The following is an 18,510-nucleotide window of genomic DNA, read 5'->3' as shown; positions in this document are numbered from 1 at the left end:
GCTTGTGGTGTAGAAACAGGCGATGACGTTTGAATCCTCCCAATCGGACCGAATCACATGACTGATTCAGAAACCGGACCTTGTGAATCAAATGCATTGCTGTTTCTCCTGTCATATTTTCTTGTTTCAAGACTGTATTGTATATGTTTGCAATGTTTAGTGAGTTTCTTTTATGCAATGGACGTATTTTCCCCTTGTCTGGCAATAATGTAATCTTTCCTAATAAGCTTTGCACATGTTGATAATAAATTATCACCAAAAGCAAAACAGAGAAACCACCAAACAAAGATTAGTCACTAATATGATTTTCTTTTCCTTCTTTATTTAAAACCCGCAGCAGATAAACCCAGAGCCACATTGACAGCAGATAGAACAATCATACCAGCAGGGGGCATCATAACACTGACCTGCTATGTGGACGAATCTGATGACTGGAAGTTGATTGGTTCAGAAATGATCGACAATATTTTGTTGGTCAGTTCAGAGTTATCTCTGTCTCAGATGGAGGAGTCTACAGCTGCAGAGGAGGAAGAGGAAATCCAGTTTTTCATACAGAAAAAAGCAACATTCAGAAAATTGGTGAGTTCAGTTCTATTCTGAAATAAAACAAAAAAAGCTGCTTTAAAATATTTTTCTGTTTGCTGGTCAAGTTTTATTACTGTTTGTTGAGCTCAGTTTGTGGTTCACCTTAAAACATAACATGTCTTTTTTTCTTTGTCAGTAAACATAATATGTTTTATTTGCATATCATTTAATGAGGCTGATAATCATAAGCTATAAGAATTCAGCATTTTCAGTTTTTTGCTCAATATAATTTTCTGTCTTCTGATTGAATATTATACATTTTAGTGTCTGTGCCGACTGTGAAGCAGCATCCCAGCTGGCCTGTCGTATTCACAGGAGAGACGGTCACTCTGAGATGTGAGATGGAGGACGATGAAGGAACTCAGTGGACGTATAAATGGAGTCCAGCCAATAGAAACTCTCCAACATCCAATGAATACAGGATCAACAGCGTCTCTGAGTCTGACAGGGAGTTACTGTTGTATGGCTAGTAAAGGAGATCAGAACTCAGGCTGGAGTTTTCCCTTTGAACTGACAGTGAAATGTAAGTCTGACAGAAACATCCTCATTCTCACAATCCTAGAACATGGCTTGATTGATTTTTCTGCTTTGAATCCAACAGCAGATAAACCCAAAGCCACACTGACAGCAGACCCAACAACCATACCAGCAGGGGGCAGCACAACACTGACCTGCTCTGTGGCTGGATCTACTGGCTGGAAGTTTGATTGGTTCAGAGATGAAGAACCAGTTCAGCTCAGAGGAACCAATGAACAACAAAGTGACGTCAGTGTCTCAGAGGGAGGTGTCTACAGCTGCAGAGGAGGAAGAGGAAATCCAGTTTATCAAACGGAAGAAAGCAAAAAAGTCTCTGTTCTAAAAACCGGTGAGCTTTGTTCTTTTTCTGTAATGAAATAAAATTTTTGTTTAAATCTAGCATTTGTTTATCAGATGCTTTTTTAGAAGCCATATTGTAATCCCAATGATGAGAAAAAGCTTCAGTAAAGCAGTTTTTATATGACTGAAACTCCATTTGAAGATGCCTTAAAATGAAACTGTTGTAAATTTTAATTGAGACATTTTGAGTTTTAAATCATCTTCAGTATCTTCAATTTCATGTTTAAACCCTTTTTGCTGCATATTTCCATTTATAATACTGAAGGTTTGATCAACTGGACTTTGAAGTAACTTAGAGTTCATGTGCTCGTCTTTGTGTTACTTGATTTTAATCCAGATGTACTTCAGCTAAGATAAATTAGTGTTTTAGTGCAAAGTTAGTTTGGAAAAAGATGCTGTGGGAAAAATAAGTGTAAATTTTTGAGATTTTGTCATCTGAAGCAATAGAAAACATTCAGTTAGCTGTTTAATTTATTTTATTTCATTTTATAGTATTTTATTTTATTTTGTTTTATTTATTTTATTATATTTTATATTATTTTATTTTATTTCCTGTCTTTACCTGCATATCACACATGCAAACAACCCAAAAAATATTTCTGTCTGTTTTTATGTTGAAAACTGTTTTGTTTTGTTGAATAGTTTCCAAGCCGACTGGACTTTGAGTTAGAAAACACAATTAATGCGTTTGTTAAAATACATTTAAAAAACTCTTTTTTTTCTGAATTTATGAGCTCAGAAATTAAAATAGTTTCTATAAAATTGTACTTTTGATTTATCCAATATCCAGCCAGAAAATGTTTGCTTAAACATTGTTGATGTGGGTGTCATACAGGTGACATTAGAGATAATATCAGGATATTTCTGACTGTTTTCATGTTGAAAACTGTTTTGTTTTTCTTGAATAGTTTTCAAGCCGACTGTGATCCTTCAACCCAGTGGGTCTGTTGTATATAGAGGAGAGAAAGTCACTCTGAGATGTGAGATCAAGGAAGGAGGAAGAACTCGTGGACATATGAATGGAGAACAAACAATAGAAACATTCAAATAAGATCCAGTGAATACAGCATCAATAAAGTCTCTGAATATCACAGTGGAGTTTACAGCTGTATGGCTACAGGAGATCATCAACAAACAGAATGGAGCGATGGCGTCACACTGACAGTGAAACGTGAGTCTGATTTAGAAACTTTATATTGTTTGGATTTAATATAAAACCAGGTTTCTGTTATTTCTGACTACAAGCAAAATAAAAGCAAGAGACTTTCTGTTAGATAAATAAAAACAGTTACATTTCACTGAAGTAAACACTACAGAGTCACTCTGCAGTTCATTGTTAAGCCTTTAATGTGGTACTAAGCTATACTCAACATTTTAAGACAGTTTAGTGTTGAAATAGTTTAGTTTCTCCTGAAGTTCTTATATGATTTAGTGATGTGGCCTCTGTGTCGAGGTATTGAAGAGTGTGTATTGAGTAATCAATGAGGGTTATTGTATCGAGGCTTGTGGTGTAGAAACAGGCGGTGACGTTTGAAGCCTCCCAATCGGACCGAATCACATGACTGATTCAGAAACCGGACCTTGTGAATCCAAATGCATTGCTGTTTCTCCTGTCATATTTTCTTGTTTGAAGACTGTATTGTATATGTTTGCAATGTTTTTTGACTTTCTTTTATGCAACGGACGTATTTTCCCTTGTCTGGCAATAATGTAATCTTTCCTAATAAGTATTGGACATGTTGATAATAAATTATCACCAAAACCAAAAACAGAGAAACCACCAAGCAAAGATTGGTCACTAATATGATTTTCTTTTCTTTCTTGTTTATTTAAAACCCGCAGCAGATAAACCCAGAGCCACACTGACAGCACACAGAACAATCATACCAGCAGGGGGCAGCATAACACTGACCTGCTCTGTGGACGAATCTGATGACTGGAAGTTTGATTGGTTCAGAAATAATCAACAATATTTTGCATCCGGTTCAGAGTTATCTCTGTCTCAGAGAGAGGTGTCTACAGCTGCAGAGGAGGAAGAGGAAATCCAGTTTTCTACACTGAAACCAGCGGAAAGGTCACTATTGAGAAAGAGGTAAAACTTGTCTTTATTGTGAAAAGAAACATCTTTAGTGCTTCTTTGTTCATCAGTGGTGTTAAAAGTATTATGACTCCAGTGCAACGATCATCATCTGTAACTCCATCTAATGAAGCCTGAAAGCAGAAAATTTGCTCCTGTTCATGTTGATATTTAAACCAGACAATGAATTTCTATGTTGATATTGACAGAGGATTTACTGCAGCAACTTTTGTCTGTTTGATGGAAAAACTGTCACAAATGTGATTATATGATGCAAACAGTGCAACATTCTGGCTGTAAGCCAGTAATTTATAGGAAGTGCATATTATATGTCTAATACTGCTTTGTTTTGCTTTATTGTTCTTTACCAGTGATCATTTTTATTTTGTTAGTTATAATGATAGTTATTAGACAGATATTCACATACACTGGATCAAAAGTTATTAAAATTGTTTTCTCAGTGTATGAAGTAAATCAAACATTTTCTTATTTTAGTTCAACCAGAACAACTAAAATTATTTCTGTTTGCTAAATGAGATTAAAAAAACATAGTGAGCACATGTGAGATTTTTTAATTTTCTTTCTTTGAATTAAGAAATGTATTTACCTTTTTTTCTTTTAAACTGTATGACTTGAGTCAAATCTTTTGGGTTTCCTTCCTCAACTGTTGATAGGTTAACTATTAATTAATTAGCCTTCAATTTACATTTGAGTTAATTGAAGGCAGACCTGAAACTCACTGCTTCCTTGTTTGAAGTGATTGGCATGTCAAAAGCTACAAAAAAAAAAAATCCTTCAAAAGATATTTTCACTATGTTTCTGGCATTTAGCAAATATAAATAATTTAGTTAATTCTAACTAACTTAAAACAAGAGATTTGATTTCAGACATTAGTAAATAATGTTTAAGTGTCTCTTTATTTGGTGTATGGAAATATCTCTTCTCTGTTACTCATGTGAACAGTTCCCATCACACCAACTGTGATCCAACAACCCAACTGGTCTCAGATCTACAGAGGAGAGGAAATCACTCTGAGATGTGAGATCCAGGATGATGAAGGAACTCAGTGGACGTATGAATGGATTACAACCAATAGAAACTCTCCAACATCCAGCAAATCCATGATCACTGCTTATAGCAGTGGAGATTATAAATGCAGAGGAAGAAGAGACGGTTTCACCATAACAAAGTGGGGAGTCATCACATTAACAGTGTCCTGTGAGTTCACCCATGTATGAATAATGCTTACAGGGATTTTACTAGCAAATCTTAATATGTAATAAAATATTTCTACATGTGTGTATGTATGTTTATACCTCCTCTCTCTCCAGCGTCTCCCCTCAGCCTGTCCTCTCTGTGTCTCCATCATGGCTGAATCCTGGAGCCTCAGTGACTCTGAACTGTGAGGGTTTGGAGCTTCAATCAGCAGGATGGAGGTTCTTCTGGTATAAAACTGTTCCAAACCCAATCAGCAGTTCCTACAGCTTTGAGCTGCTGCCTAACACCATCAATGGGTCTGAGCAGAACTCCTTCATCATTAATGGACCGACTCAAACAGCAGGATATCAGTGCAGAGCAGGAAGAGGAGAACCAAAGTTTTACACTAATTACAGTGAAGTAAAGTTTATCTGGTCTGCAGGTCAGTTTGTTTCTGTTCTTTCATTTTGAATTTTTATTCCACTGTTTGTATTTTTTATGAGCTCAGGTTTCTAATTAACGTTGTGAATAATGTATTGTATTCCTCCTGTCTTATGTATTTTATTAATAGTGATAAACACACCTGTCTGTTAGGTTAGAGAAGATGAATAAAAAACTGAGACAATTTCAACAACAATAACAAAATAATGTGTTGTTGAAGCTATAAAATAATGATGGATGTGATCCTCAGTCATTTCACTCTTTTCAAAGTTTTGCACATCTTAGGCAAAGAATTAGCTTTTGACTCTGATTAAATAGTTTGGGGAAAAAAATAGAAGTTGGAAGCAGCAGTTGCCGAATGTTTTTCCGTAGGGTTTGTGTAATGGTAGAATGAGTTAACATGACAAAATTATTTAGCTTTCTGCTGAAAGTCAGTGATGAAGAGAACTACAACCAGAATACAGTAAAGTGTTTATGGGATCAGAAGCTATAAGGAGAATGTTTCCGTCTGGAACCACTAGGGGGAGCTGTGGCACATGGTCAGCTGCAATAACTTGAAGAAGGAGCTGACAGAGCAGCCAGTTACCTGCTGAACTTTTATTAATACGTTGTTTCATTCTCAGTCGTTTTGGTTGTTATGTGTACTTAGAGTTTTAGTAGTGTTTTACAAAATAAAAATATTGTGTGATGTTTTCACGTTTTAAATCTTCATTGATGTATTAACCATTTTAACCTACATTTGTAAATCACATTATTTAAATGCTATTGAGATGTTTGATTAACTATGAATTATTTGCAGAAATATTTGATAGAAGATTGTAAATTTTTTTAATTTCCTTCCCTTTTAACATTTAAAGGTCAAAAGCTTGGCGTCGTTTTTGACCATTTCTTTTTTAACTGTCACAAAGAAACAATTAGCAGATTATCGCTGTGCCCATTAGTTTGCTACCTCAATGCTCTGAAAGTCTGACATTATGGACTCTTTTCTTATTTTTAAAAAAATTATATCAACAACTTTAATAAGATCAACATTTATTTCATGTTACTCGTATTTTCTTTTTTTCTTTTTTGTTGTTGTTTTTGGTGTCTTTGGTTTTTACACTAATCATTTTACAGCTTATTTTACAATCACAGCTCAATGAACATTGTTTTTTACATTTTCTCAACACAACTGCTAAGAAAATTCTGTAAAATTCTGTGTTTTTTTCAGACTCTCATCCAGCAGCTTCTCTCTCAGTGAGTCCTGACAGAGTTCAACATTTCATTTATCAGTCTGTCACACTGAACTGCACTGGGAACAACACCAAGTGGAGAGTGAAGAGGTTTACAGAATCAACCAGTCTATCATATGTTCAGTGCTTCAACTGGGGGAGGATGCCTGAATCCTCATGTACCATTAAGAGACTGAAGGTTCACAGTGGAGTTTACTGGTGTGAGTCTGGATCAGGAGAATTCAGCAATGCAGTCAACATCACTGTACAAAGTAGGTTATAAATTTTTAAAAAGTTAATTTTGTTTACTTTTTATTATTCAGAATGACTAGAGTTCCTGTAGACATATCTCTACAGGAATTTCGTGTTTCCTACATTTTCTCTTCAGGTAAATTTTATAAATTAATGAAGCCAAATTCAGTATTTGACAGATGGAGCTGAAGGGTGTTAACATTTTTTGTCCTTTAAAACTGAGCAGCTGAACTTCTTCCTTTACCTGTTCTGTTTTATAAGCGTGTGATCCAAGTAAATTTTAGGAAAAATAACAGATAACTCCATAGGTGTAGAACGTGGATCAAAATCACTAATAATCAAATGTTTAGAATATAATAAAAGTCAACTTTGTCATTTCACGTCACAAGTACAAAGCAAAGAAATGCAGTTTGCATCCATCCAGAAGTGCTTGAAAATAAGAATGTTACAAATGTACAGTAGGTTTATATTAAAATATGCTAACTTTAATATTATTGTACAAAATATTATAATATTAGAACTTTGAAAAATTATAACCGCATATTAACAATCCATTGAAAAATGTTATATAATCTCTCATGTCTCTTGTCTTTGTGAAACGGAGTCTCATTGCAGTTTTTTTATTTTGTTTAATATGTATTCATCTAAAATAATGCAATTTTTAGGTTGATGTGTGAAATTTTTTGCCATCAATAATAATTCAAAAATAATAATTACTATGTAATATTAGAAGTGCTGCACAGTATTTTAGATTAATCAGAATCAAAATGAGCCAAACAGCGCTCAGCATTTTTATTGCTGTTGTCCTATAGTTTGTATGTAATTGCAGATGAATTTATGATTCTGGTAAATTATACTTCACCAGCTGCAGTGGCTTCAGAAGGCTTGACTGATCCACAGAGAGCAGACACTCAGTATTTTATTTCAATCTGGATCAACTCACACAGAGAAAAATAAGCAGTTAGAAGATTTTAATGAACAAATCTTTGGCGCTCGAACCGGCAGAAGACTAGTGAGCGTAGATCGGGGGAAGATGCTGAGTCCGGCGAAGCTCCCTAGTCTTACCCCCCGGTCCGAATACTGGTGATGGAGCGGAGCCTTGGATGGAGGAGCGCGTAAAGCGCCTGGAGAATGGTCATCGGGCTGAAGGTGGAGATGGGGAGGAGGTGGGTGCCCGGAGGCTCGACTTCTTGAATGGACAAGGCTTGACGTTGATTGGTATGGGACGCGCAAGGGCGCCGATCCTGATTGGCCGCAGCGGGGTGTGACGTGATTGAAGTGGATCAGCTGTGATGTAGATCAGCTGTGTTCTGTCTCCCAGCTTGAATTCACACCTTAGCTCCATGTCTTAAATAGGAAGAGAAAAAAAAGTGACATTACAAAAGCTGCACATTTCTTCAATATAAATGAGCAGATATACTAATTCTAATACATTTCTGTTATTGTTTTTGCAGCTTCTAATCTTCCTTTTGACTGATTTTCTTTTGCAGTTTAGTATGCAGGAAATGATTCTTGAAATATTTGAAATTATTTATCAAAAAATTTATGAAAAAATAGAGACTGATTGTGTTTTCCATTGGCTCGGTTTAACACTCAAAGATAGAAAATCTACATAAATAACTGAATCTGTCAGGTTCTGTGTTTTTCTGTGTTTTAATTCCGAGTTTCTGTGTCCTGAGTCTCCTCGTTGTCCTGTCTTCCCCTTGATTGTTCCCAGGTGTGTCTTGTTCCCCTGATTACCCTCAGTGTATTTAGTCCCTCCTGTGTCCTTTGTTCCTCGTCGGGTCTTTGTCAGATTGTTGTCAGATTTTTGTTGTTGTGTTTACCGCCTGTATGACCAGTTGCTACCGGCGTTGAGCCCTGGCTTCCGCTCAGCCGTGCTGCCTGGCCGCGGACTCTGTTGACTGTGTTTTTGTGGACTGTTTTTATTAAATTACTCACCATTCACCTACCTGGTCTCCAGCGTCTGCCTCACCACCTCCACTACTCACCTTTTCATGACAGAAGCAGCTTTTTCAAAAGTTTGTCAACAGTTGATTGCTTGTCAGTAGTTGATATTCTGTCTATTTTACAGATGATTATGATGATCGTGTTATCCTGGTGAGCCTGTTCATCCTGTGACTGAGGGAGATCCCGTGACTCTGAGCTGCAGAAATAAACAACAACAGTTTCTCTCCAATGTGTTTTCTATCATAATGATAAACTCATCAATAATGACAGCAGAGAGGAGCTGAAGATCTCTGCAGTGTCAAAGTCAGATGAAGGTTTCTACAAATGTAAAACATTCAGGAAAAGAGTCACTAAAGAGCTGGATGTCTGTTAGAGGTGAGGAGGATTAAAATGTTTGTAATTTAGTTTTATCCAGTTGTTGGAGCTCAAGGTGAGAAATGAATATGTCAATGTGGATGTGAATTATACCTTTGTTTCCTTTCAATGTTTAATATTTTAGGAACTGTGTCCAGTCCTGTTCCCTCCTCGTCTCCTTTACTGCTGATCATTGGACCCATTAGTGGAATCATTCTGATTATTTTCCTGCTCTTATTGTGGCGCTACAAGCAGCACAAAGGTTCGATCACATTGTTTATTTAAACCCTTTAATCAAAGGCACACATTTATTCTGTTCTATGTGACGAATGATTTGAACCACAGAATAAGTAACAAGAAATGTCTTTTCCACAGATTTATGCTCTTTCAGGTCAGTCATTACTTTCCTTTCCTTGATAAAGAACACAGATCTCTGTACTTGTTTGCTGTAACTTTTATCTATTTGTGTTTTAGATCAGAAAAAAACAGTCAGAGGTCGACCATCAATCAAGGAGCGGAGAATGAGTTCAGTGTCAGTAGCTCTGCTACTCCAGGTCAGAATTTAATCATATTCTTCTCATGATGCGTTTACATCTTTTTATTTTTGTCATCAACTCACATATTTATTCAGTATGTTTAATATTTGCATGTTTATGTTCGTAATTAAAATAGGCCACCATAAAACTGATCTGTTATGACACAATAAACTTATCAAGAATGAAATGTGAGATTCAGTTGAAATATATAAAAAATGATTTCAGATAAACGCAAGATATTTTTGTCTTGAATAATTTCACTTTCTAACTGTATGACTTTAATGCTGATGGCCTATTAGACTACTGTTCAAAGAAAATAAATGAAAATCCCAAAACATACAACCAATTACAGAGCATCCGATAAGTATTCACATCTATGCACTTTGTCGGCCTTTTATATCGCAGCTTGTGCTGTGAAAATTTAATTAATCTCTTTCCTCAAAATTCTCCACACAAATACCCAACAATAATAATGTGGAAAATGTTAGATTTTTCCAAATGTATTAAAAATAGGAAACTAAGAAATTACATACATAAATATTTACCAGCATTTCATCAATGTTGGATGCACTTTAAAACACTTTTGTCTCAAAGTTTTTAAAAACCAGCTGTTCTTTGTAACTGGTTATTACATAACTATTAACCTGGTGCTGCTCTCTGTGGATCTGTCTGTGAAGCCACTGCAGCTGGTGAAGTATTTCTGTTTAAAGCAGATGAACACACAACTGGAGCGCTTAAGAAAACAAGCCGATCTAAAATTGTGAAACATTTTTTGCTGCAGCTGAACCCAGTGAAGTAACGTACACCGCCATTAAATTCAAAAAGCTCCGAAAAAAGAGTGAGTTCAAAATTACAAACCTTCTACGCACAAGATGACAACTGAATGATTTCTAACTGTGTGTCTTTGTTTTGTCGATCTCAAAATAAACCTGAGGAGCCCGTTATTTACGCAGAAGTGAACACAAGTGCTGCAGGTAAAGTCAGTCGGACTTTATATCAAAATGTGTCTTCGTGTCAATACCCTGCAGGTTCAGATCATCTAACATAATTCTACAAGTATATGTAAAAATGTCAAAAGAGAAAGAATCAAATATATAGCTATATATGTATATATATATATATATATATATATATATATATATATATATATGTATGTATGTATGTATGTATGTATATATATATATATATATATATATATATATATATATATATATATATTATATTTTTTTTTTTTTAATCTAACATATCTAGTATAATTTACCAGAATCATAAATTAATCTTCAATTACATACAAACTATAGGACAATAGCAATAAAAATGCTGAGTGCTGTTTGGCTCATTTTGATTCTGATTAATCTAAAATACTGTGCAGCACTTCTAATATTTTCCAAGAGATCCTAATGTTTACTGTCTGATCACAGAGTTATGATAAACTGCAAGGCATCAGTCAGGAGAAGGGAAAAAAACCCTCAGTATTTTTATGTCTTAAATAGCAAAAAAAAAAAAGTGACATTACAAAAGCTGCAAATGTCTTAAATATAAATGAGCAGACATTACTAATACTAATACATTTATGTTATTGTTTTTGCAGCTTCAAATCTTCCTGTTGACCAAATTTCTTTTGCAGTTTAGTATGCAGGAAATGATTCTTGAAATGATTTGTTTATTATGACTTCATCATCATCAAAAATAATGAACATATCTATCTGTAACATTGACTGCAAACTCTCTCTTGACATCAGCAGAAACAGAGGGACTGAACACTTTTACAGATTGTGTGTTTCATTAAAACATTTGTTGCATGTTAATTTTGCAGTGTAGCAAGTGTTTTTAAATATATTACCCCTCCCCATGTAGCCACACAGCTGCAAATTTGTGAAAAGAAAATTTTCCTTCCCCTTTGTGAAGTTTTAGCTTCCTCAAGATGACACAGTGTTGGATGTTTCCTTTGTCAAATGCAGTCTGTTATTGAAATGGAAAAACAAACTGTCTCTCTTGAATTTGGTTTCAGCTTTTCAGAATCGGACATAAATTTACTGTGGTTTTTTGGTACACAATATAGTGTAAACCATTCCTGTGTTTGATTAAATGAGTTTCCTGTTTCAGAACTCGCTCCAACGTACGCTGAAATCAATAAGAACAGAGCCAAGCGAAACAGGAGAGGTAACACTCAGTTTGCACTCAGTTTCTCATATGCAACATATTTAATAAAATCATTTTAGATTGTAAATTGATGAGATATTTTCACCATAATTCCCAGTTCTAGTAATCCTTTTTAGCATTTTGGATGTATGACTTTGCAGATTTTCCTCTATATGCAATACTTTTTAACTAATGGCGTAAGCTTTGTGTGTGGACAGTGTTAGGATCAGCATAACACTGGGAATTAAATTCCTGCTTGTTGATTTTGTTATTATTAATGCTAATTATCTTCATTCACAGAAAAACCTGCAGCAACAGATGAATCAGTTTATTCTGAAATCAAATCAGGGGCAACTCTGGAAGGTGAATCTGCCTTTTAGCACACCATGCAAACTTAGATGTTTGTGTACATGCTTATCTATTTTGGTACTTTTAAATATAACTAATATATGTCTCTGATCCAAAATGCTGTGAAAGTGTGAAATATATAATCATCTATTTTCTCTGTTACATAATTAAAACATATTTAGTTGTATTAAGTGATACTGTAAGGGAATTCGTATTAAATCTCTGTCTTTTGGAAATAAACTATAGTATTGTATTATATTACAGTCTAAGCACTGTGGACTTTTTCATGATGTTTCTATGTGCTCTTAATGTCATGTTTATTGTTTCCTATTTCTACAATGCTGCAGACAAAAGATGGGAACAATTGGCTGAAGTTAATGGATGAAAAAATAAATGATGTTTCTCCTTAGATTGAGCATTAAAAAAGCTAAGCTTTCTTTATTTTATTTCATTTTGTACAAACTTGTTACATTTAATAAATATGTCACATTTCAATGTGTATTTTGTGTTTCATTTGTTCATAAAAAAAGAAAACACCAAACACCATTTTGAGGGTTCTGGCAGTATAGCCCGTTTCAGCACTGGACAGCTCCCAGAATGCAACACAGCTGTGACGACAGAGCAATGTCGCGGCTCGTGCTCGCGCATCTCTGAATTTCTATCACTGCGCGGGTCGCGCGCGCTGGCTGTCACTCAAACTGGACGAGTTGGAAAGTGATGTTGCAGAGGAGGTTCCCCTGCTCTGGTATTAACGTGATACAGACGCACTTTATCAGAATACGGAGGAACGGGAACCAACGTAAGCGTCAATCTAAACGTCACGCTGCTCGTTCGGCTCGCGCGCTCAACTCAAAGCTTTCGAGAGGAAGAAACTCTGAAAGGTATTATCAGACATTATTGGTTTCTGTCAAAGACCTCTTTAAACTTCGCCCTCATTCTTTCTGACCCTCTATATTGTTGAAGTGACTTCAATAATGACGGATGTTTCACCTAAAAAGCCCCGCTTATAAATCCATCAAATTCAAGTCTCCTTCATTGCTCTGTTTGTCACCATAACGAGACATACACATATTCATTTGTGTATGTATATATTCATATATTTTATATGTATATATACACATATTTATTTATGTATGTATATATACATATATTTACATATGTATGTATATATACATAAATATGTATATATACACAGATTTATGTATGTATGTATATATATATATATATATATATATATATATATAATATATATATATATATATACATTTACATATGTATATATACACATATTAATTTATATCTGTATATATACATTTATTTATAGATGAATGTATATATACACATATTTTTATGTATGTATATATAGATATATTTATATATAGACTGTAATTATGAACTCCAAATATTATATTTAGAATTTATTATACATCCTGCCTAAAAGTGTTTTCCTATCATTTGTTCTGTATTTGAGCTGCTTGATGGTAGCAGCCCAGACTCAGCATGGAGGGGATAATTAGGAGAGTGGGTATGTAGATTCTGCAAAGAGTAGACGCCTCACAAAATATGCATAGAGAAGCTCAATTTGATTCCAACTGTATCTGGAAATTCCAGTTCTGCAAACAATTCCAGGTATGAGCTGCAGTGTCTTTAAATGGCACATATGTTTCTCAAATATGAACCATTTAACAGTTTTTGAAACCAATGAGCCCTTTCTTTAAGACATCCTTTATATTGGCCAATTTACCAGACTTTAGTGGGGGAACCGGAGCACCCGGAGAAACCCACAATCACTAAGAAACAACCTACAACCACAAATAGAAAGAGGCGCCCAGTCAAAAACTGAGACATCTCTTCTGTGTGGCTGTGGCTAAGCTACGGAATATTACTGTTTTTATTGTGCAATATTTGGACATTTTTGAAAGGGTTCTAATTTCTTGTTTTAGTGGCCTCCTTGCATTTGTCTCATTTTGCAGATTCCTGAGATCCAGATAGAGCAGCATCTTCTCCAGACTTGTTGAGGGGCCTCTCGCCTCCGCGGGCTCAGGATCTGAGCTTTCAGTTTTCTCGCCTCTTTCACATAAAGAAGTTTCTGACGTCCATGTGATTTTGATATAGAATGGCTGAATCTGTCAGCATCTCCTCTACAAAGTCATTTAGCTCCTCTGGAGATGCATCAGGTACTTCCATTTCTTCTGACAGCATCTCCTCTATGAGACTGTCCAGATCCATATCATCAGTGACGTTGTTTTCAGGCACACTGTCGTCAAGTCTGGCCACTTTTCTTATCGGAGGTCCGACTTCCTCGGTGTTTTGCAGCGTCGTCTCCAGATTTTCCAACCTTCTTTTGTAGCTCACCTTCTTGATAGAGTGCATCTGCCGGAATGCCATGAGTTGTTTGGAGCTGGTCTTTCTCGGACTCCAGTTCATCAATAATCTTTAGGTCCCTCATCAATTTGTAGGAAAGAGCATTTACCTCCTTATCGACGTACTGCTTAAATATCTGTGCCTGCTCTCTTAGAGCAGAAACGTCCCTTTCATATGTAGCCATAAGTTTCTGGTGAGAATCTTTAGTCTGTTCCAGTTCACTTCGGAGAAGACTCTCTGTTTCTCTAAAGTTGTCTATCTCCTGGGACATTTGTCGTTGCAGGTCCTCCTTCTCGGCTCTCAGCTTTTCAAAGCGCTTTTCGTTCTGCTCGAGTTTCTCCTCGTAAAACATCTTAGATTCGACCTGGAGCTTCTCCTCACGATCGTTGGCTTCATATTTGATTTAAGCTCCTCGTATCGCGTCTTCATTTCTTCCAGCTCTTTGTGGAGGGCGTCACCTCTTTCTTTTTCTGCCTTGATTTCTGAGGTGAACGCTTCCTCGTTGACAATGCAAGACACCTTCAGCTGCTCCAGGTCCTCTTGCAGCAGCCTTTTCCTCTTGTGTCTTACTTCGTGGAGAGTGGAAGCGATGGCGACAGGGTTGAGAGTCTCAGAATCGGCAAACTTCTCTACTGCCAGCAGTGTTCTCTTCATTTCTTTGCCCCTGTTGATAAAAAACCTTCTTGAGATTTCTCTGCTTTTCCAGCTCAGCTTTGGTGTCTTTCAGCTCTTTCTCCAGAATGAGCACCTTTTGGTTCTCTTGAAACCACTTGGCTCGCTCCATTTCCAAGAGAGAGCCAAGTCTCTGGAGTTCTCTCTGGAGCTCAGCGGGAGACGCTCTGTCTCACTCCATCCTTGTTGTTGTTGTCCACCTCTCCACGCCCTCGGCTGGGATCTGAACCCTCCTTTGGGATGCTGTGGCCTTTGATACGGCATATCTCGATCTGCAAACAATGTCAACCTCGACTTTATTGGCGCTTTGCGTACGTCTGAACTGGTCATCGTGTAGCTAGCAATGAGCAGAAGGTGGAAGTTTGCTACATAAGAGAACAGAGATGATGACATCACAAGCATGACTAGTTGTGACATCATACAAAGAGTGTTGACCATGGAGATCTCTGCCGCACTAATCAGCAGCCCCTCACCTTCCTTCCTGTATCAGATGGGGATGCGCTGTTGACGTGGCTGTCGTTTATTTTTCCTGTCGGTTTTTGTTCATGTTGGTTTTTCTTTCTTTTGGTTGCTTTTTGGGACACGTTACATGAGTCATCAAAATGTCAGACAGCAACACTGTTTTCAGTCACAGTCTTCTTCAGATTCACTGGAAGATTGAACACTGGAGATCCTTCCTGCCATCCACCAACAAACCTTGAACATTCTTGGATGAGATATTCAAGGGTTATTGCATCAAACCAGAGATTAGGAGCTAGAACTTTAGATTTGGTGAATATATAATGTTAAGAAAGAAAGTCGGTTTCCTGGTTCTGCAGGAGAGATGAGAGAGGATGATAAATCACTGAATAGTCCGGAAAAATGTTTATATATATATATATCTGTACGTATATAAATACATTTATATATGTATATAAACATATATATGTATACATACATATATTTATGTATGTATGTATTGTTGTTGTCAAAAGTTTACATACACTTGTAAAAAACATAATGTCATGGCTGTCTTGAGTTCCCAATAAGTTCTACAACTTTTCCTTTTCTGTGATAGAGTGATCGAGACACATACATGTTTGGCACAAAAAACAGTCATAAAGTTTGGTTCTTTCATAAATTTATTATGGGTCTGCTGAAAATGTCACCAAATCTGCTAGATCAAAAATATACATACAGCAACATAAATGGTAAATTTTGGTGATGTAGAGAGTTTTGTCAATCAAATTAGCTTCATGTCATGGTCTCTTCACTTCTTGTAAGTGATTCTGATTGACTACAGTTGTTTACTGTTCTTGAGCCCATTGAAATAGGGCTCATTTGACCCTGTGATTAGACTCAGCCTCAAAGCTACAATGGGAAAGTCAAAGGAACTCAGTGTGGATCTGAAAAAGCGAATTATTGACTTGAACAAGTCAGGGAAGTCACTTGGAGCCATTTCAAAACTGCTACAGGTCCCAAGAGCAACTGTGCAGACAATTATTCGCAAGTATAAAGTGCATGGAACAGTTGTGTCACTGCCACGATCAGGAAGAAAATGCAAGCTATCACATGCTGCCGAGAGGAGATTGGTCAGGATGGTCAAGAGCCATGGACTGAGAGGCTGCTGTGCAAGAAAGAAGCACTTGCTCCAGAAAAGGCACCTTAAGACTCGGCTGAAGTTTGCTGCTGATCACATGGACGAAGATAAAACCTTCTGGAGGAAAGTTCTGTGGTCAGACAAAACAAAAATCGAGCTGTTTGGCCACAACACCCAGCAATATGTTTGGAGGAGAAAAGGCGAGGCCTTTAAAAGTGTAAGTGAAAAAGGTGTATGGTAAAGAGCTATTTAGTAGGTGAAAAATGTGAGTGCCAACCAAAACAGAGACTTTTATAATGTTTTAGCTTAACTTTTAAATTTGAGCTTTAACCACAGAAAGATACATAATTTTTTAAAGTTTAATTAGTAATAGTTTTATAACAAATTGGTCAGATCATGATTTCTTAGTTAATGTCAAGTTGTCACAGCGAAGAAATATTGAATAATGTCAACTTTGTATTGAAAGTGTCATGATTTACCGAATGACACTTTATGACAAAAGTCATAAATATTCACAAAGACTTACTTCATATTTGTGACTGGCGTTATATCATGTTTATGACGGTGTCTTATTCACAACTCGTCAAATAAAGTTAAATTCTTTCTCTTAAACTAATACATTATGTTGTTTATGTGAACAGTTCTCAATCGAGCCACTGTGACCCTGAACCCAAACTGGCCTCTGATATACAAAGGTGAGAAAGTTATTCTCCAGTGTGAGATCCCAGGAGGAGAAGGAAGAAAGTGGACCTTTGAATGGAGACCAACCAGGTTAAATGAACCTCAAACATCCCAGGAATACATTATCATAACTTCAGCCAAAGAGTCTGATAGTGGATAATACAGCTGCAGAGGAACAAGTGGAGATGAATCAACAGACTGGAGCGATGTGGTCGTATTAACTGTGTGTAAGTTGGTCATAAATCATAAAATAAATATTTAATGTGTTTGGTATGAGTAAGCTGAGTGTGTTTTTCTGAACCTATGTTTACATAGCAGTTGTTATCAGTGTTAATATTTTAGATATTTCAGCCACTAATTGGTCTCATCCTTTTTCCAACGTTGTTCTTCATTAATTGTACAAATGGACGAAATTACAATTTAATGTATGTCTTGAGTTCAGCACAAAAGTTTGATTTAACTCAAGTCTGTCTTAGTTTTAAAGGTATATCGCTATTGATAGTTGTGCAAGAGTAGATCATTAAAATAGGATGTAAGAGTAAGATACAAACTAACATTTCTCTCTCAGTTCATTCTAAGGCGAGAAAATGAAATAACCATTTAAGAGTGTTTTTTAAAAATGTAGTTAGGAAGCATTACAATCTTTTTTGATATGCTACAACTCGAAAATGTTCTAGTTTGTCAAACTATATATATTTTTAAATTGAAGCCTTTGGGTAACATAGAAATATTATAACACTTGACTGTTTGAAAAGTAACAGTGTTGAAAACATCAATGTGACTCTCCAACAGATGAACTCTCTGTGTCTCCATCATGGCTGAGTCCTGGAGCCTCAGTGACTTGAGCTGTCAGGTTGAACCTTCACCTTCAGGAACCAGGTTCTTCTGGTATAAAGCTGTTCCTGATCCAACAAGGAGATCCTACAGCTATGAGCTGCTGCCTGGCAGCTCTGATGGGACTGATGAGAATTTCTACATTGTTCATGGACTCAATAATACAGCAGGTTATGTGTGTGAAGCAGGACATGGAAAACCAAACTACAGAAATCCAAGTTTTGTCTTTTCAGTAGGTCAGTTTGTTTCGATGTGTCTCCTTTCAATGAGCAAGTAATGATCTGTTTACATTGTTCCTATTCAGCCATGCACTTTATCTTTAGCAGTAAATTAATTACATTGATTTATCATCAAAGTAAAGAAGAAATGTCAAAGTTTTTATCTTGATTTTCATACAGTGTTGAATTTTAA

General features: G+C 36.2%; 1 long non-coding RNA gene and 1 pseudogene across 1 annotated transcript; both read left to right on the top strand.

Moving 5' to 3' along the window:
- The first annotated feature begins 849 nt into the window (after positions 1-849).
- LOC129357981 (basement membrane-specific heparan sulfate proteoglycan core protein-like) lies at positions 850-10,355 on the top strand (annotated as a pseudogene).
- A 51-nt stretch (positions 10,356-10,406) lies between these two features.
- Positions 10,407-12,167, top strand: LOC129357982 (uncharacterized). Its single transcript, XR_008605703.1, has 3 exons — positions 10,407-10,453; positions 11,586-11,642; positions 11,922-12,167. It is a non-coding gene; the product is annotated as an uncharacterized LOC129357982 (long non-coding RNA).
- Positions 12,168-18,510: the final 6,343 nt, after the last annotated feature.

The sequence above is a fragment of the Poeciliopsis prolifica genome, unplaced genomic scaffold (genome assembly GCF_027474105.1).
Source record: "Poeciliopsis prolifica strain line A6 unplaced genomic scaffold, Auburn_PproV2 SCAFFOLD354, whole genome shotgun sequence".
In the NCBI taxonomy this organism is placed as follows: Eukaryota; Metazoa; Chordata; class Actinopteri; order Cyprinodontiformes; family Poeciliidae; genus Poeciliopsis; species Poeciliopsis prolifica.
Note: the sequence above shows the minus strand (reverse complement) of the source record. Positions and strands in the feature narration are given on the sequence as shown.